Source organism: Camelus bactrianus, chromosome 9, assembly GCF_048773025.1.
Source record: "Camelus bactrianus isolate YW-2024 breed Bactrian camel chromosome 9, ASM4877302v1, whole genome shotgun sequence".
In the NCBI taxonomy this organism is placed as follows: Eukaryota; Metazoa; Chordata; class Mammalia; order Artiodactyla; family Camelidae; genus Camelus; species Camelus bactrianus.
The window spans coordinates 3,317,343-3,328,927 of NC_133547.1; the positions used below are offsets into that span (position 1 = coordinate 3,317,343).

Sequence of the window (11,585 nt, forward strand, 5' to 3'; positions counted from 1 at the left end):
AGCATCACTGGATACATGCTCGATATATAAAATTCAACCACTTCTCAGACTTCCAGTTCTGGACTGAGATGAAGCAAATAAATGTCTCCTTCTTTCTGGACTTCATGGCTGTGAGCTTGAATGCATGTACTGACCTCCTAGAACCAACTATAAGATACTAAATTTTTGTGGTTTTAATCCGCTGAGCTTGTGGTAATTTGTGGAAAATGAAAACTGATGCAACCCCTTAAATTTCCCTTTGGTTACGTTTGTATAGTATGTTTTTCATCCTTCCACTTTTATAATGTGGGAACATACACATCCCATAACATTTACCACCATGTAAACATTATTAAAGTGCAGAATTCAGTGGCCGTAAGTACATTTGTCAAGTTAGGCCATCATGACCACTGTCCATTTTCCGGAACACTTTCATTATCACAAACAGAATCTCTGCCCCCATTAAACAGCAGCCCCCGTGCCCCTGCCCCCGCCCCTGCCGCCCCCACTCTGGCCCCCGCTGGCGGGGGTCTGGCCGCTCTACGCGGTGCGTGGACGTGAAGCCATGCGCCACGTCGCGTCTGGTTTATCTCACGTTAATGTTGCTGGGGCTCGAACACATTGCTCGCCCTTTTACTGTTACCCGTTCTCAGCACTGTGTTAGAAGGGCGCTTCTTCTGGACTGCATGGTGTAGGGTTCTGTTTGTGGCTGTTTTCTTGAAACAATCCTTGAACCTTGGTCTTACGTGCTGTGTTGAGTCCATTTACACATAATGTAACTCCTGCTGTGTTATTTAGACTTGCCACTTTGTTTTCTTTTTTATGTCTGTCCCCTTTGCTTGTTCTCCTGCTTACCCTTTCCTGACTTTTCTTGGATTTAAAAACTATTTTTAATATTCCATTTTAATTATTCAGTTGCTGCTAGACTGAACCTCTTTGAATGCTACTTAAGTGGCTCTCCTACATATTATCATGAACATTTCTGACCTGTCAAGTGAGAGTGTTTTAGCTCTTCAAGGGAGATGCAGAAGTCCTACCGGCACGCACGTCCCTTTACCCTCACCGCTGTACCACATGGTTATTATGTGGGTTATACCTACATACACCTGCAGGGTGTGGAGGGGCCCATGGGAACGGGTCCAGCTGGCGGAGTTCTCCCCACACTTCCTGCTTCAATCTAACACTGCCCCCTCATCTGGGGGGAGCACAGCGGGTCTGGGCTGATGGTGGCCAGTCTGGGAGGGGCTGCGGGGTGACAGCGGGGGACACTGAGGGGAAAGGGGCACCCCTGACACTTCAGGTCTGATTCCTTTCCAGGTGACCTCCCCAAACCTTCCATCTGGGCTGACTCAGGCCCCACGGTCACCAAGGGGAGCCCTGTGACCATCTGGTGTCAGGGGTCTCAGTGGGCTGATCTCTCCAGGAGTGTGCAGGAGCCCTCCCTCAGCCCAGCTGGTCCAGTGGTACTCTCTGGGAACAGCCTGCCCCGCCAGTGTCACTCAGAGGCCTGATTTGACAGATTCCCTCTCACCAAGGATGAAGGGCTCACCCCACTCAAAGCTGTCAGGCAGCGCAGCCCCGACTTCCCCCGGGCTCTATGAATCACACCCATGGGGGTCCGTACAGATGCTACAGTGGACATTACCATTCCTACGCATGGTCAGCCCCCAGCGACCCCTGGACTTCCTCATCACAGGTGAGGAGCCCCTGTCCTGCCCCATGTCTTCATTGTCAGCTCAGACTGCTGGGCCCAGGGTGACCCCTGGTGGTGAAGGGGTCCAGGGAGAGCAGCCTGGAGGAGAGGCTGAGATGGGTCCATGGTCGACCAAGAAAAATGGAGTGGGAGCATGGAGATTAAAGAGACCACACAGAGGAGCTGGGAGGAGCTGAGAGGGAGTTACAGACACGGTCCCTAGAGAGAGGATGGAGGTCCCTCAGCTCAGGGTCCAGGTTGTGTGTAGGGGAGGAGGGTGGCTCTCTACAGATCATGATGTTCCTCTCCCCAGGAATGTACAAGAAACCCTCCCTCTCAGCCCGTCCAGGGGCCTTCGTGCCCTGGGGAGGGAACGTGACCCTGCAGTGCAGCTCTGAGACCTGGTCAGATGCCTTCCTTGTCCCAGGAGGGGTCACTGTCTCCTACCCAGCACCTTCGTCTGCAGGACGCAGCTGCACCCTTTCAGGCCAACTTCAACTTGAGTCCTGTGACCTCAGCCCACAATGGGACTACAGGTGCTACAGCTCACACAGCACCTCCCCCTACCTGCTGTCACTCCCACTGACTCCCTGGAGCTTCTTCTCTCAGGTGAGGAGCCCCCTCCCCCTATCCATTGAAAATCCAGACTCTCAGCTCACAGCCCTGTCCCAGGAGAGCTCTGGGCTGGATGGGAAGGAGGGAGCAACAGGGACGTCAGCCACAGATGACCCCTCCCCCACTGAGGGATGGATATTACAGGGGGGGTCCCCTCCCTTTCCACCACTTACCCCCCTCCCCAGGGTCCAGGCAGTGCTAGCTGGGTGCAGAAAAGAGAGTGAAAGTGTACAGCTCTGAACTTTGAGGAAATACATGGAGCTAAAAATAGCATGAAGAGCCAGCCACACCCCTACATCCTCCATCTGTTCTTGTTTAAGGCAGCACTGAGGTGGTCAGACCCTCACCCACAGGCACAAACTGCCCATCTGCTGAGTAACAGTCCTCTTAGCCTAGAGGAGACAGTCTCCCTGGTCCTGGCCTGAACTTCTGTTTACCCGTCCCCACTAAGCATTTACAGAAGGGCCTGTTCCCACAGGCCCTGAGGGTGGGGGGAGGAATGAGGGGAGGGGCTTCCTGTCTCAGTATAACTGCCGTCACTGGGACTACCGGCTGGTCCGTGCGGGGAGAAGTGCCTGCAGGGGAGGATGCCCCGCTGAGGAGCGGGAGCCCCGCCTCGCCTCTGTCCGTGGTGCTGAACTCCAGGCGCCGCTCCGAGTCGCCCCGGCACCTGTGGAATCAGACGCGCAGTGCGAAGGGCAGTGAGGTGGGCTCTCATTCTCAGGTTAGCGGATTCAGGGTTCACTGGACAGCTGCATGTAAATCGATGAAATAAGAACACTCCTACACCCCACATATAAAAATAAACCCCAAATGGTTTAAAGGCCTAAATGTAAGGCATGGCAGCATAAACCTCCTAGAAGAGAACACAGGCCAGACACTCTCTGATACACATCACAGCAATGTTTTCTTAGGTCCGTTTCCAAAGGCAAAGGAAGTGAAAGCAAAAACAAGCAAATGGGACCCAATCAAACTGAAAAGCTTTTGTACAGCAAACGAAACCATCAACAAAATGCAAAGACAACCTATCGAATGGGAGAAAATATTTGCCAAAGATGCGACCAAAAAGGGGTTAATATCCAAAATATGCAAACAGTTTATTCAATTCTATATAAAAATACCCCAACAACCCAAACAAAAAAAATGGGCAGAAGACCTAAATAGACATTTCCCCAAAGAAAACATACACATGACTAAAAGGCACATGAAAAGATGCTCAACATGGTTAATTATTTGAGAAATGCAAGTCAAAATGACAATCATGTATCACCTCACACCAGCGAGAATGACCATCATCAAAAGGTCTACAAACAATAGTGGGAGGGTATAGCTCAAGTCATAGAGTGCTTTCTTAGGATCCACAACGTCCTGGGTTCAATTCCCAGTACCTGATCTAAAAAAATAAATAAATAAGTAAATCTAATTACCTTCCCACACACACACACAAAAGTCTACAAACAATAAATGCTGGAGAGGGTGTGGAGAAAAAAGAACGCTCCTACAGTGTTTGTGGAAATGTAGTTTGGTGCAGCCATTATGGAAAATAAGTATGAAGGATCCTTAAAATAAAAACACACTAACCATATAATCCAGCAATCCCACTCCTTGGCATATATCCAGAGGGAAACTTAATTCAAAAAAATACATGCACCCCAGTGTTCATAGCAGCACTATTTACAATAGCTCAGACACGGAAGCAACTTAAATGTCCCTCAGCCATAAAGAAGAATAAAATAATGCCATTTGCAGCAACATGGATGGACCTGGAGATTATCATTTTAAGTGAAGCCAGAAAGAGAAAGACAGATAAACCATATGATATCACTTATATGTGGAATCTTAAAAAAAAATACAAACAACCTTACTTACAAAACAGAAACAGACTCGAAGATGTAGAAAAGAAACTTATGGTTACCAGTGGGGGAAGAGGGTGGGAAGGGAAAAATTGGGAGTTTGAGATTTGCAGATACTAACTATACATAAAATAGGTAAACAACAAGTTTCTACTGTATAGCACAGGGAACTATATTCAATAACTTGTAGTAACTTATGGTGAAAAAGAATATGAAAATGAATATATGTATGTTCATGTATGACTGAACCATTGTGCTGTACACCAGAAATTGACACAACATTGTAAACTGACTATGCATTAAAAATATATATATATACACACACACACACACACACACACATATATATATATATATACACACACACACACACACAAAGAAAAAAATATGAAATGGAAAAGCTCATTGGTAAAGGCCGATATACAGTAAAGGTAGGAAATCATCCACACACAAACTAACAGGGAAGTTAAAAGTAGTAAAATCATGTGTATCCACAGTAAGCAGCTAAAGGTTACACAGAACAATTAATTGTAAAATATGATATCAAAAGCAATAATCATGAGGGAAGGAGAGTATGAATGCAGGGTATTCAAAATGCACTGGAGTTTAAGAGATCAGCAACTTAAAACAATCATGTATATATTGAGAGACTTTTATACCAAAGCCTCATGGTAACGGCAAATCAAAAATCTATAATAGATATATACACACAAAAGAAAGAGAAATGCAAACATAACACTAAAGATAGTCATCACAAGAGACGAGAACAAAGTAAGGGGGGAAAAAACCTACAAAAATGAATGCAAAACAATTAACAAAATGGCAATAATAATACACATATTGATAACTACCTTAAATGTAAACAGATTAAAGACTTCAACCAAAAGACACAGACTGGCTGAGTGGATACAAAAACAAAGCCTGCATATATGCTGTCTACGAGAGACCCACTTCAGAGCCACAGACACATGCAGGCTGAAAGTAAGGGGATGGAAAAAGGAATTCCATGCAAACAGAAACCAAAAGAAAGACGGAGTAGCAATACTTATATCATACAAAATAGACTTTAAAGACAATTACAAGAGACAAAGAAGGACACTACATAATGATCAAGGGATTGATCCAAGAAGAAGAATTTACAATAACAACTATAATTGTTATTTACAATAACAATTGTAAATATATATGCACCCAATATAGGAGCACCACAATATATAAGGTAACTGTTAACAGACGTAAAGAGAGAAATTGACAGCAACACAATAATAGTGGGGGACCTTAACAGCCCACTTACATCAATGGACAGACCATCCAGACGGAAAATCAATAAGGAAACACAGCCCTAAATGACACATTAGATCCCATGGACTTTATTGATATTTATAGAGCATTTCACCCAAAAGCAGCAGAATACCATTTTTCTCAAGTGCACGTGGAACTTTCTCTAGGAAAGATCACATGCTGGGCCTCAAGAAAGCCTCAGTAAACTAAGAAAATTGAAATCGTATCAAGCATCTTTTCTGACCACAATGCTATGAGATTAGGTATCAACTACAAGAAAAAAACTTCAAAAAACATAAACACGTGGAAGCTAACAATATGCTGCTGATAACCACTGATCACTGAAGAAACCAAAGAGGAAATCAAAAAATACCTAGAAACAAAGGAAAACAAAAACAAAATGATCCAGAATCTATGGGATGCAGTAAAACAGTTCTAAGAGGGAAGTTTACAGTGATACAAGCTTACCTCAGGAAACAAAAAAAATCTCAAAAAGCAACCTAACCTTATACCAAAAGTAACTAGAGAAAGAAGAACAAACAAAACAGAAAGTTAGTAGAAGGAAAGAAATCATAAAGATCAGAGCAGAAACAAATGAAATAGAAACCAAAAAGAAAAAAGAAAAGACCAATGAAACTAAAAGCTGGTTCTTTGAAAAGATAAACAACATTAATAAAGCTTTAGCCACACTCATCAACAACAACAAAAAGGTGGGGGTGGGGGAGAGGACACAAATCAGTAAAATTGGAAACAAAAAAGGAGAAGTTACAACTGACACCACAGAAATACAAAGGATCATAAGAGACTATTATGAGCAACTATACACCAACAAAATGTACAAACTAGAAGAAATGGACAATTTCTGAGAAAGGTACAATCTCCCAAGACTGACCCAAGAAGAAATAGAAAATATGGATGGACCAATTACCAGTACTGAAGTCAAATCAGTAATTTAAAAACTCTCAACAAACTGAAGTCCACGACCAGATGGCTTACAGGCAAATTCTACCAAACATTGGGAGAAGAGTTAACAGCTACGCTTCTGAAACTCTCCCAAACAATTGCAGGGGAAGGAGTACTTACAAACTCATTCTATGAGGCCACCATCACCCTGATACTAAAATCAGACAAAGATGTCACACAAAAAAGAAAAGTACAGACCGATATCACTGATGAACATTAATGCACAAATTCTCAACAAAATACTAGCAAACCAATTCCAACAATACATTTAGAGGATCATAAACCACGGTCAAGTGGGATTTATTCCAGCGATGCAAGGATTTACAATACTCGCAAAGTAGTCGGTGTGACACACCACATTAACACACGGAAGAATAAAAACCGTATGATAATCTGAACAGATGCAGAGAAAGCTTTTGATAAAATTCAACATCTATTTATGATAAAAAAAAAAAAACCTCTCCAGAAAGCGGGCATAGAAGGCGCATACCTCAACATAATAAAGGCCATACGTGACAAACGCACAGCCAACAACATATTCAGTGGTAAAAAACTGAAAGCATTTCCTCTGAGATCAGGAATAAGACTATAATGCCCTCTCTTGCCACTTCACTTCAACATAGTTTTGGAAATCCTAGCCACAGTAATCAGAGAAGAAAAAGAAATAAAGGGAATCCAAATTGAAAAAGAAGTAGTAAAACTGTCACTGTTCACAGATGACCTGATACTGTACATAGAAAATCCTAAAGATGCTACTAGAAAACTAGTAGAGCTCATCAATGAATTCAGTAAAGTTGCAGGATACAAAATTAATATACAGAAATCTGATGCATTTCTATACACTAACAACGAAACAGCAGAAAAAGAAATTAAGGGCGCAATCCTATTTACCATCACATCAAAAAGAATAAAATGCCTAGGAATACACCTACCTAAGGAGGCAAAAGACCTGTACTCTGAAAACTATAAGATACACTTAGGAAACAAAATGAAGATGACACAGATGGAAAGATATACCATGTTCTTGGTCTGTAACAATCAATATTGTTCAAATGGCCATACAACCCAAGGCAATCTACAGATTCAATGCAGTCCCTATCAAATTACCAATGGCATTTTTCACAGAGCTGGAACAAACACTTTCTTTAATCTGTATGGAAACACCAAAGACTCAAATGGCTGAAACAATCTTTAGAAAGAAGAAAGGAGCTGGAGGAATCAGGCTCCCTGACTTCAGACTATACTACAAAGCTCTAGTACTCAGAAAAGTATAGCACTGGCACAAAAACACACATAAATCAGTGGAACAGAGTAGAAAGTCCAGAACTAAACCCACACACTTATGGTCAATTAATCTACGACAAAGGAGGCAAGAATATATAATGGAGAAAAGACAGTCTCTTCAACAAGTGGTGCTGGGAAAACTGGACAGCTGTATGTAAAAGAATGAAATTAGAGCATTTTCCAACACCATATACAAAAATAAACTCAAACTGGATTAAAGACCTAAATGTAAGACCAGATACTATAAAACTTCTACAGGAAAACATAGGCAGAACACACTTTGACATACATTGCAGCAATAATTTTTCAGCCTTCCCCTAGAATAATGGAATAAAAGCAAAATTAAACAGATCGAATCTAATTAAACTTAAAAGCTTTCACACAGCAAAGAAAACCATACAGAAAATGAAAAGACAACCTACAGATTGGGAGAAAATATTTACAAATGATGTGACCAACAAGGGACTAATTTCCAAAATATACAAACAGCTCATACAGCTTAATATCAAAAAAACACAGAACCCAATCAAAAAATAGGCAGCAGACCTAAACAGGCATGTCTCCAAAGAAGACATCCAGATGGCCAACAGGCACATGAAAAGACACTCAATATCACTTATTACTGGAGAAATGCAAACCAAAACTACGAAACTATAATCAGAATGGCTGTCATTAAAAAGTCTATAAATAATAAATGCTACAGAGGGTGTGGAGAAAAGGGATCCCTCCTACACTGTTGGTGGGAATGTAAATTTGTGCAGTCACGATGGAGGATACTATAGAGGTTCCTTAAAAAACTAAAAATACACTTACCATATGATCCAGCAATCCCACTCCCGGGCATGCATCCGGAGAAAAGTAACTCAAAAAGACACATGCACCCCAATGCCATGGCAGCGTTAACTATAATAGCCAAGACATGGAAACAACCTAAATGTCCACTGACAGATGACTGGATAACAAAGATGTGGTATGATACCCAGCAATAAATCTAACCAAGGAGGTGAAAGACTTATACACGGAGACCTATAAAACACGGATTAAGGAAATTAAAGAAGACTTGAAAAAATGGAAAGGTATCCCATGCTCCAGGATTGGAAGAATCAATATTGTTAAAATGGTCACGCTGCCCAAGGCAATCTACAGATTTAATGCAATCTCTATCAAATTACCCAGGACATATTGCACAGAACTAGAACAAATCATAATAAAATTTATACGGAACCACAAAAGACCTACAATTGCCAACACATTAGTGAAGAAAAAGAAAGAGGCTGGAGGAATAACTCTCCCAGACTTCAGACAATACTATACAGCTACAGTCATCAAGACAGCATGGTATTGGTACAAAAACAGACATATGGACCGATGGAACAGAAGAGAGACCCCAGAAATGAACCCACAAACTTTTGGTCAACTAATCTTCGACAAAGGAGGCAAGAATATACAATGGAATATAGACAGTCTCTTCAGCAATGGTGTTGTGGAAGCTGGACAGCAGCATGTCAATCAGTGAAGCTAGAACACTCCCTTACACCATACACAAAAATCAGCTCAAAATGGATCAAAGACTTAAACATAAGACAAGATACAATAAACCTCCTAGAAGAAAATACAAGCAAAACATTATCTCACATACATCTCAAAAATGTTCTCCCAGGGCAGTCTACCCAAGCAATAGAAATAAAAGCAAGAATAAACAAATGGGACCTAATGAAACTTACAAGCCTCTGCACAGCAAAGGAAACCATAAGTAAAACAAAACGACAACCTATGGAATGGGAAAAAATTTTTGCAAATTATGAAACTGACAAAGGCTTGATCTCCAGAATATATAAGCAACTCATATGACTTAATAAGAAACAACTGAACAACCCAATCCAAAAATGGGCCAAAGACCTAAGCAAGCAATTGTCCAAGGAAGAAATACAAATGATCAATAGGCACATGAAAAAATGCTGAATATCACTAATTATCAGAGAAATGCAAATCAAAACTACAATGAGGTATCACCTCACACCAGTCAGAATGGCCATTATTCAAAAGTCCACAAATGACAAATGCTGGAGAGGCTGTGGAGAAAAGGGAACCCTCCTACACTGCTGGTGGGAATGCAGTTTGGTGCAGCCACTGTGGAAAACAGTATGGAGATTCCTCAAAAGACTAGGAATAGACTTACCATATGATCCAGGAATCCTGCTCCAGGGCATATATCCAGAAGGAACCCTACTTCAAAAAGACACCTGCACCTCAATGTTCACAGCAGCACTGTTTACAATAGCCAAGACATGGAAACAGCGTAAATGTCCATCAACAGATGACTGGATGAAGAAGACGGGCTATATTTATATAATGGAATACTATTCAACTATAAAAAACGACAACATGATGCCATTTGCAGCAACATGGATGCTCCTGGAGAATGTCATTCTAAGTGAAGTAAGCCAGAAAGAGAGAGAAAAATACCATATGAGATCACTCATATGTGGAATCTAAAAAAAGAAAAAAAAGAAAAAGAACATAAACACAAAACAGAAACAGACTCATAGACATAGAAAACAAACTTGTGGTTGCCAAGGGGGCAGGGGGTGGGAAGGGACAGACTGGGATTTCAAAATGTAGAACAGATACACAAGATTATACTGTATAGCACAGGGAAATATATACAAGATCTTGTGTTAGCTCACAGTGAAAAAAATGTGGCAATGAATATATATATATATGTACATGTATAACTGAAAACTTGTGCTGTACACTGGAATTTGATACAACATTGTAAACTGAATATAACTCAATAAAAAATAGTTTTAAAAAAAGATGTGCTATGTATGTGTGTGTGTGTATACACACACACACAATAAAATATTACTCAGCCACAAAAAAGAACAAAATAATACCATTTGCAGCAACATGCATAGACTTAGAGATTATCACAATAAGTGAAATAAGTCAGAGAGAGAAGACAAATATTTGATATCACTTACATGTGGAATCTAGAAAAATACACAAATTCTATTTACAAACCAGAAATAGACTCACAGACACAGAAAACAAACTATGGTTACCAAAGGGAAAGGTGAGGGGAGGGATAAATTAAAAGTTTGGAACCAACAGATACTACATATAAAATAGATACACAACAAAGACCTATTGTACAGCACAGGGAACTATATTCAATTTCTTGTAATAAGCTATAATGGGAAAGAATCTGAAAACATATATATATAAATGTATGTATATGTATAAATGAAACACTTTGCTGCACACCTGAAACTAATATTGTAAATCAACTACACTTCAATAAAAATTAAATTTTAAAAAGTCTTACCCAAAGAAATCTCCACGCCTAAATGGTTTTCCTTGCAGATTATAGAAAACATGTAAAAACAATAATTCTACACAATTTCTTCTAGAAGTAGATGAAGAGGAAATGTTCTTTTCTAGGAGGCCAGACAAACTCTAATACTAAAGCAAAATAAAATGAAAAACTGCGGGCAAATCTCCCTCTTCGACAAAATACTAGCAGATCAAATCTAACAATGCATTCTTAAAGTACTATTCCACAGCCAAGCGGGGCTTATCCCAGGACTGCAAGGTTAGTATGATATTCAAAAATCGAAGAATCACATTGATAGTTTAAAAAAGAAAAACCACACGATCATATCAATAGATAGAGAAAAAAGATTTGGCAAAATCCAACATCCATTCGTGATTAAAGACACAACAAAAGGAAACTCTTGGCACTCTAGTATTGAAGGGAACTTCCTCCACCAGACAAAAGACATCCACAGAAGCCTACAGCCGGCATCATGTTCAATGGCGAGAGGCTGAATGTAGGTGGAGACTGCGGAGGAAGTCTGGGAAATGCCTCAGGCCTCCAAAGGCACTTTTCTTCCAGCCGAAAGCCATCCTCCCTG

At 40.9% G+C, this 11,585-nt stretch overlaps 1 pseudogene; it reads left to right on the plus strand.

Moving 5' to 3' along the window:
* Positions 1 to 509: 509 nt before the first annotated feature.
* LOC141578694 (leukocyte immunoglobulin-like receptor subfamily A member 2) lies at positions 510 to 2,945 on the plus strand (annotated as a pseudogene).
* The last annotated feature ends 8,640 nt before the right edge of the window (positions 2,946 to 11,585 follow it).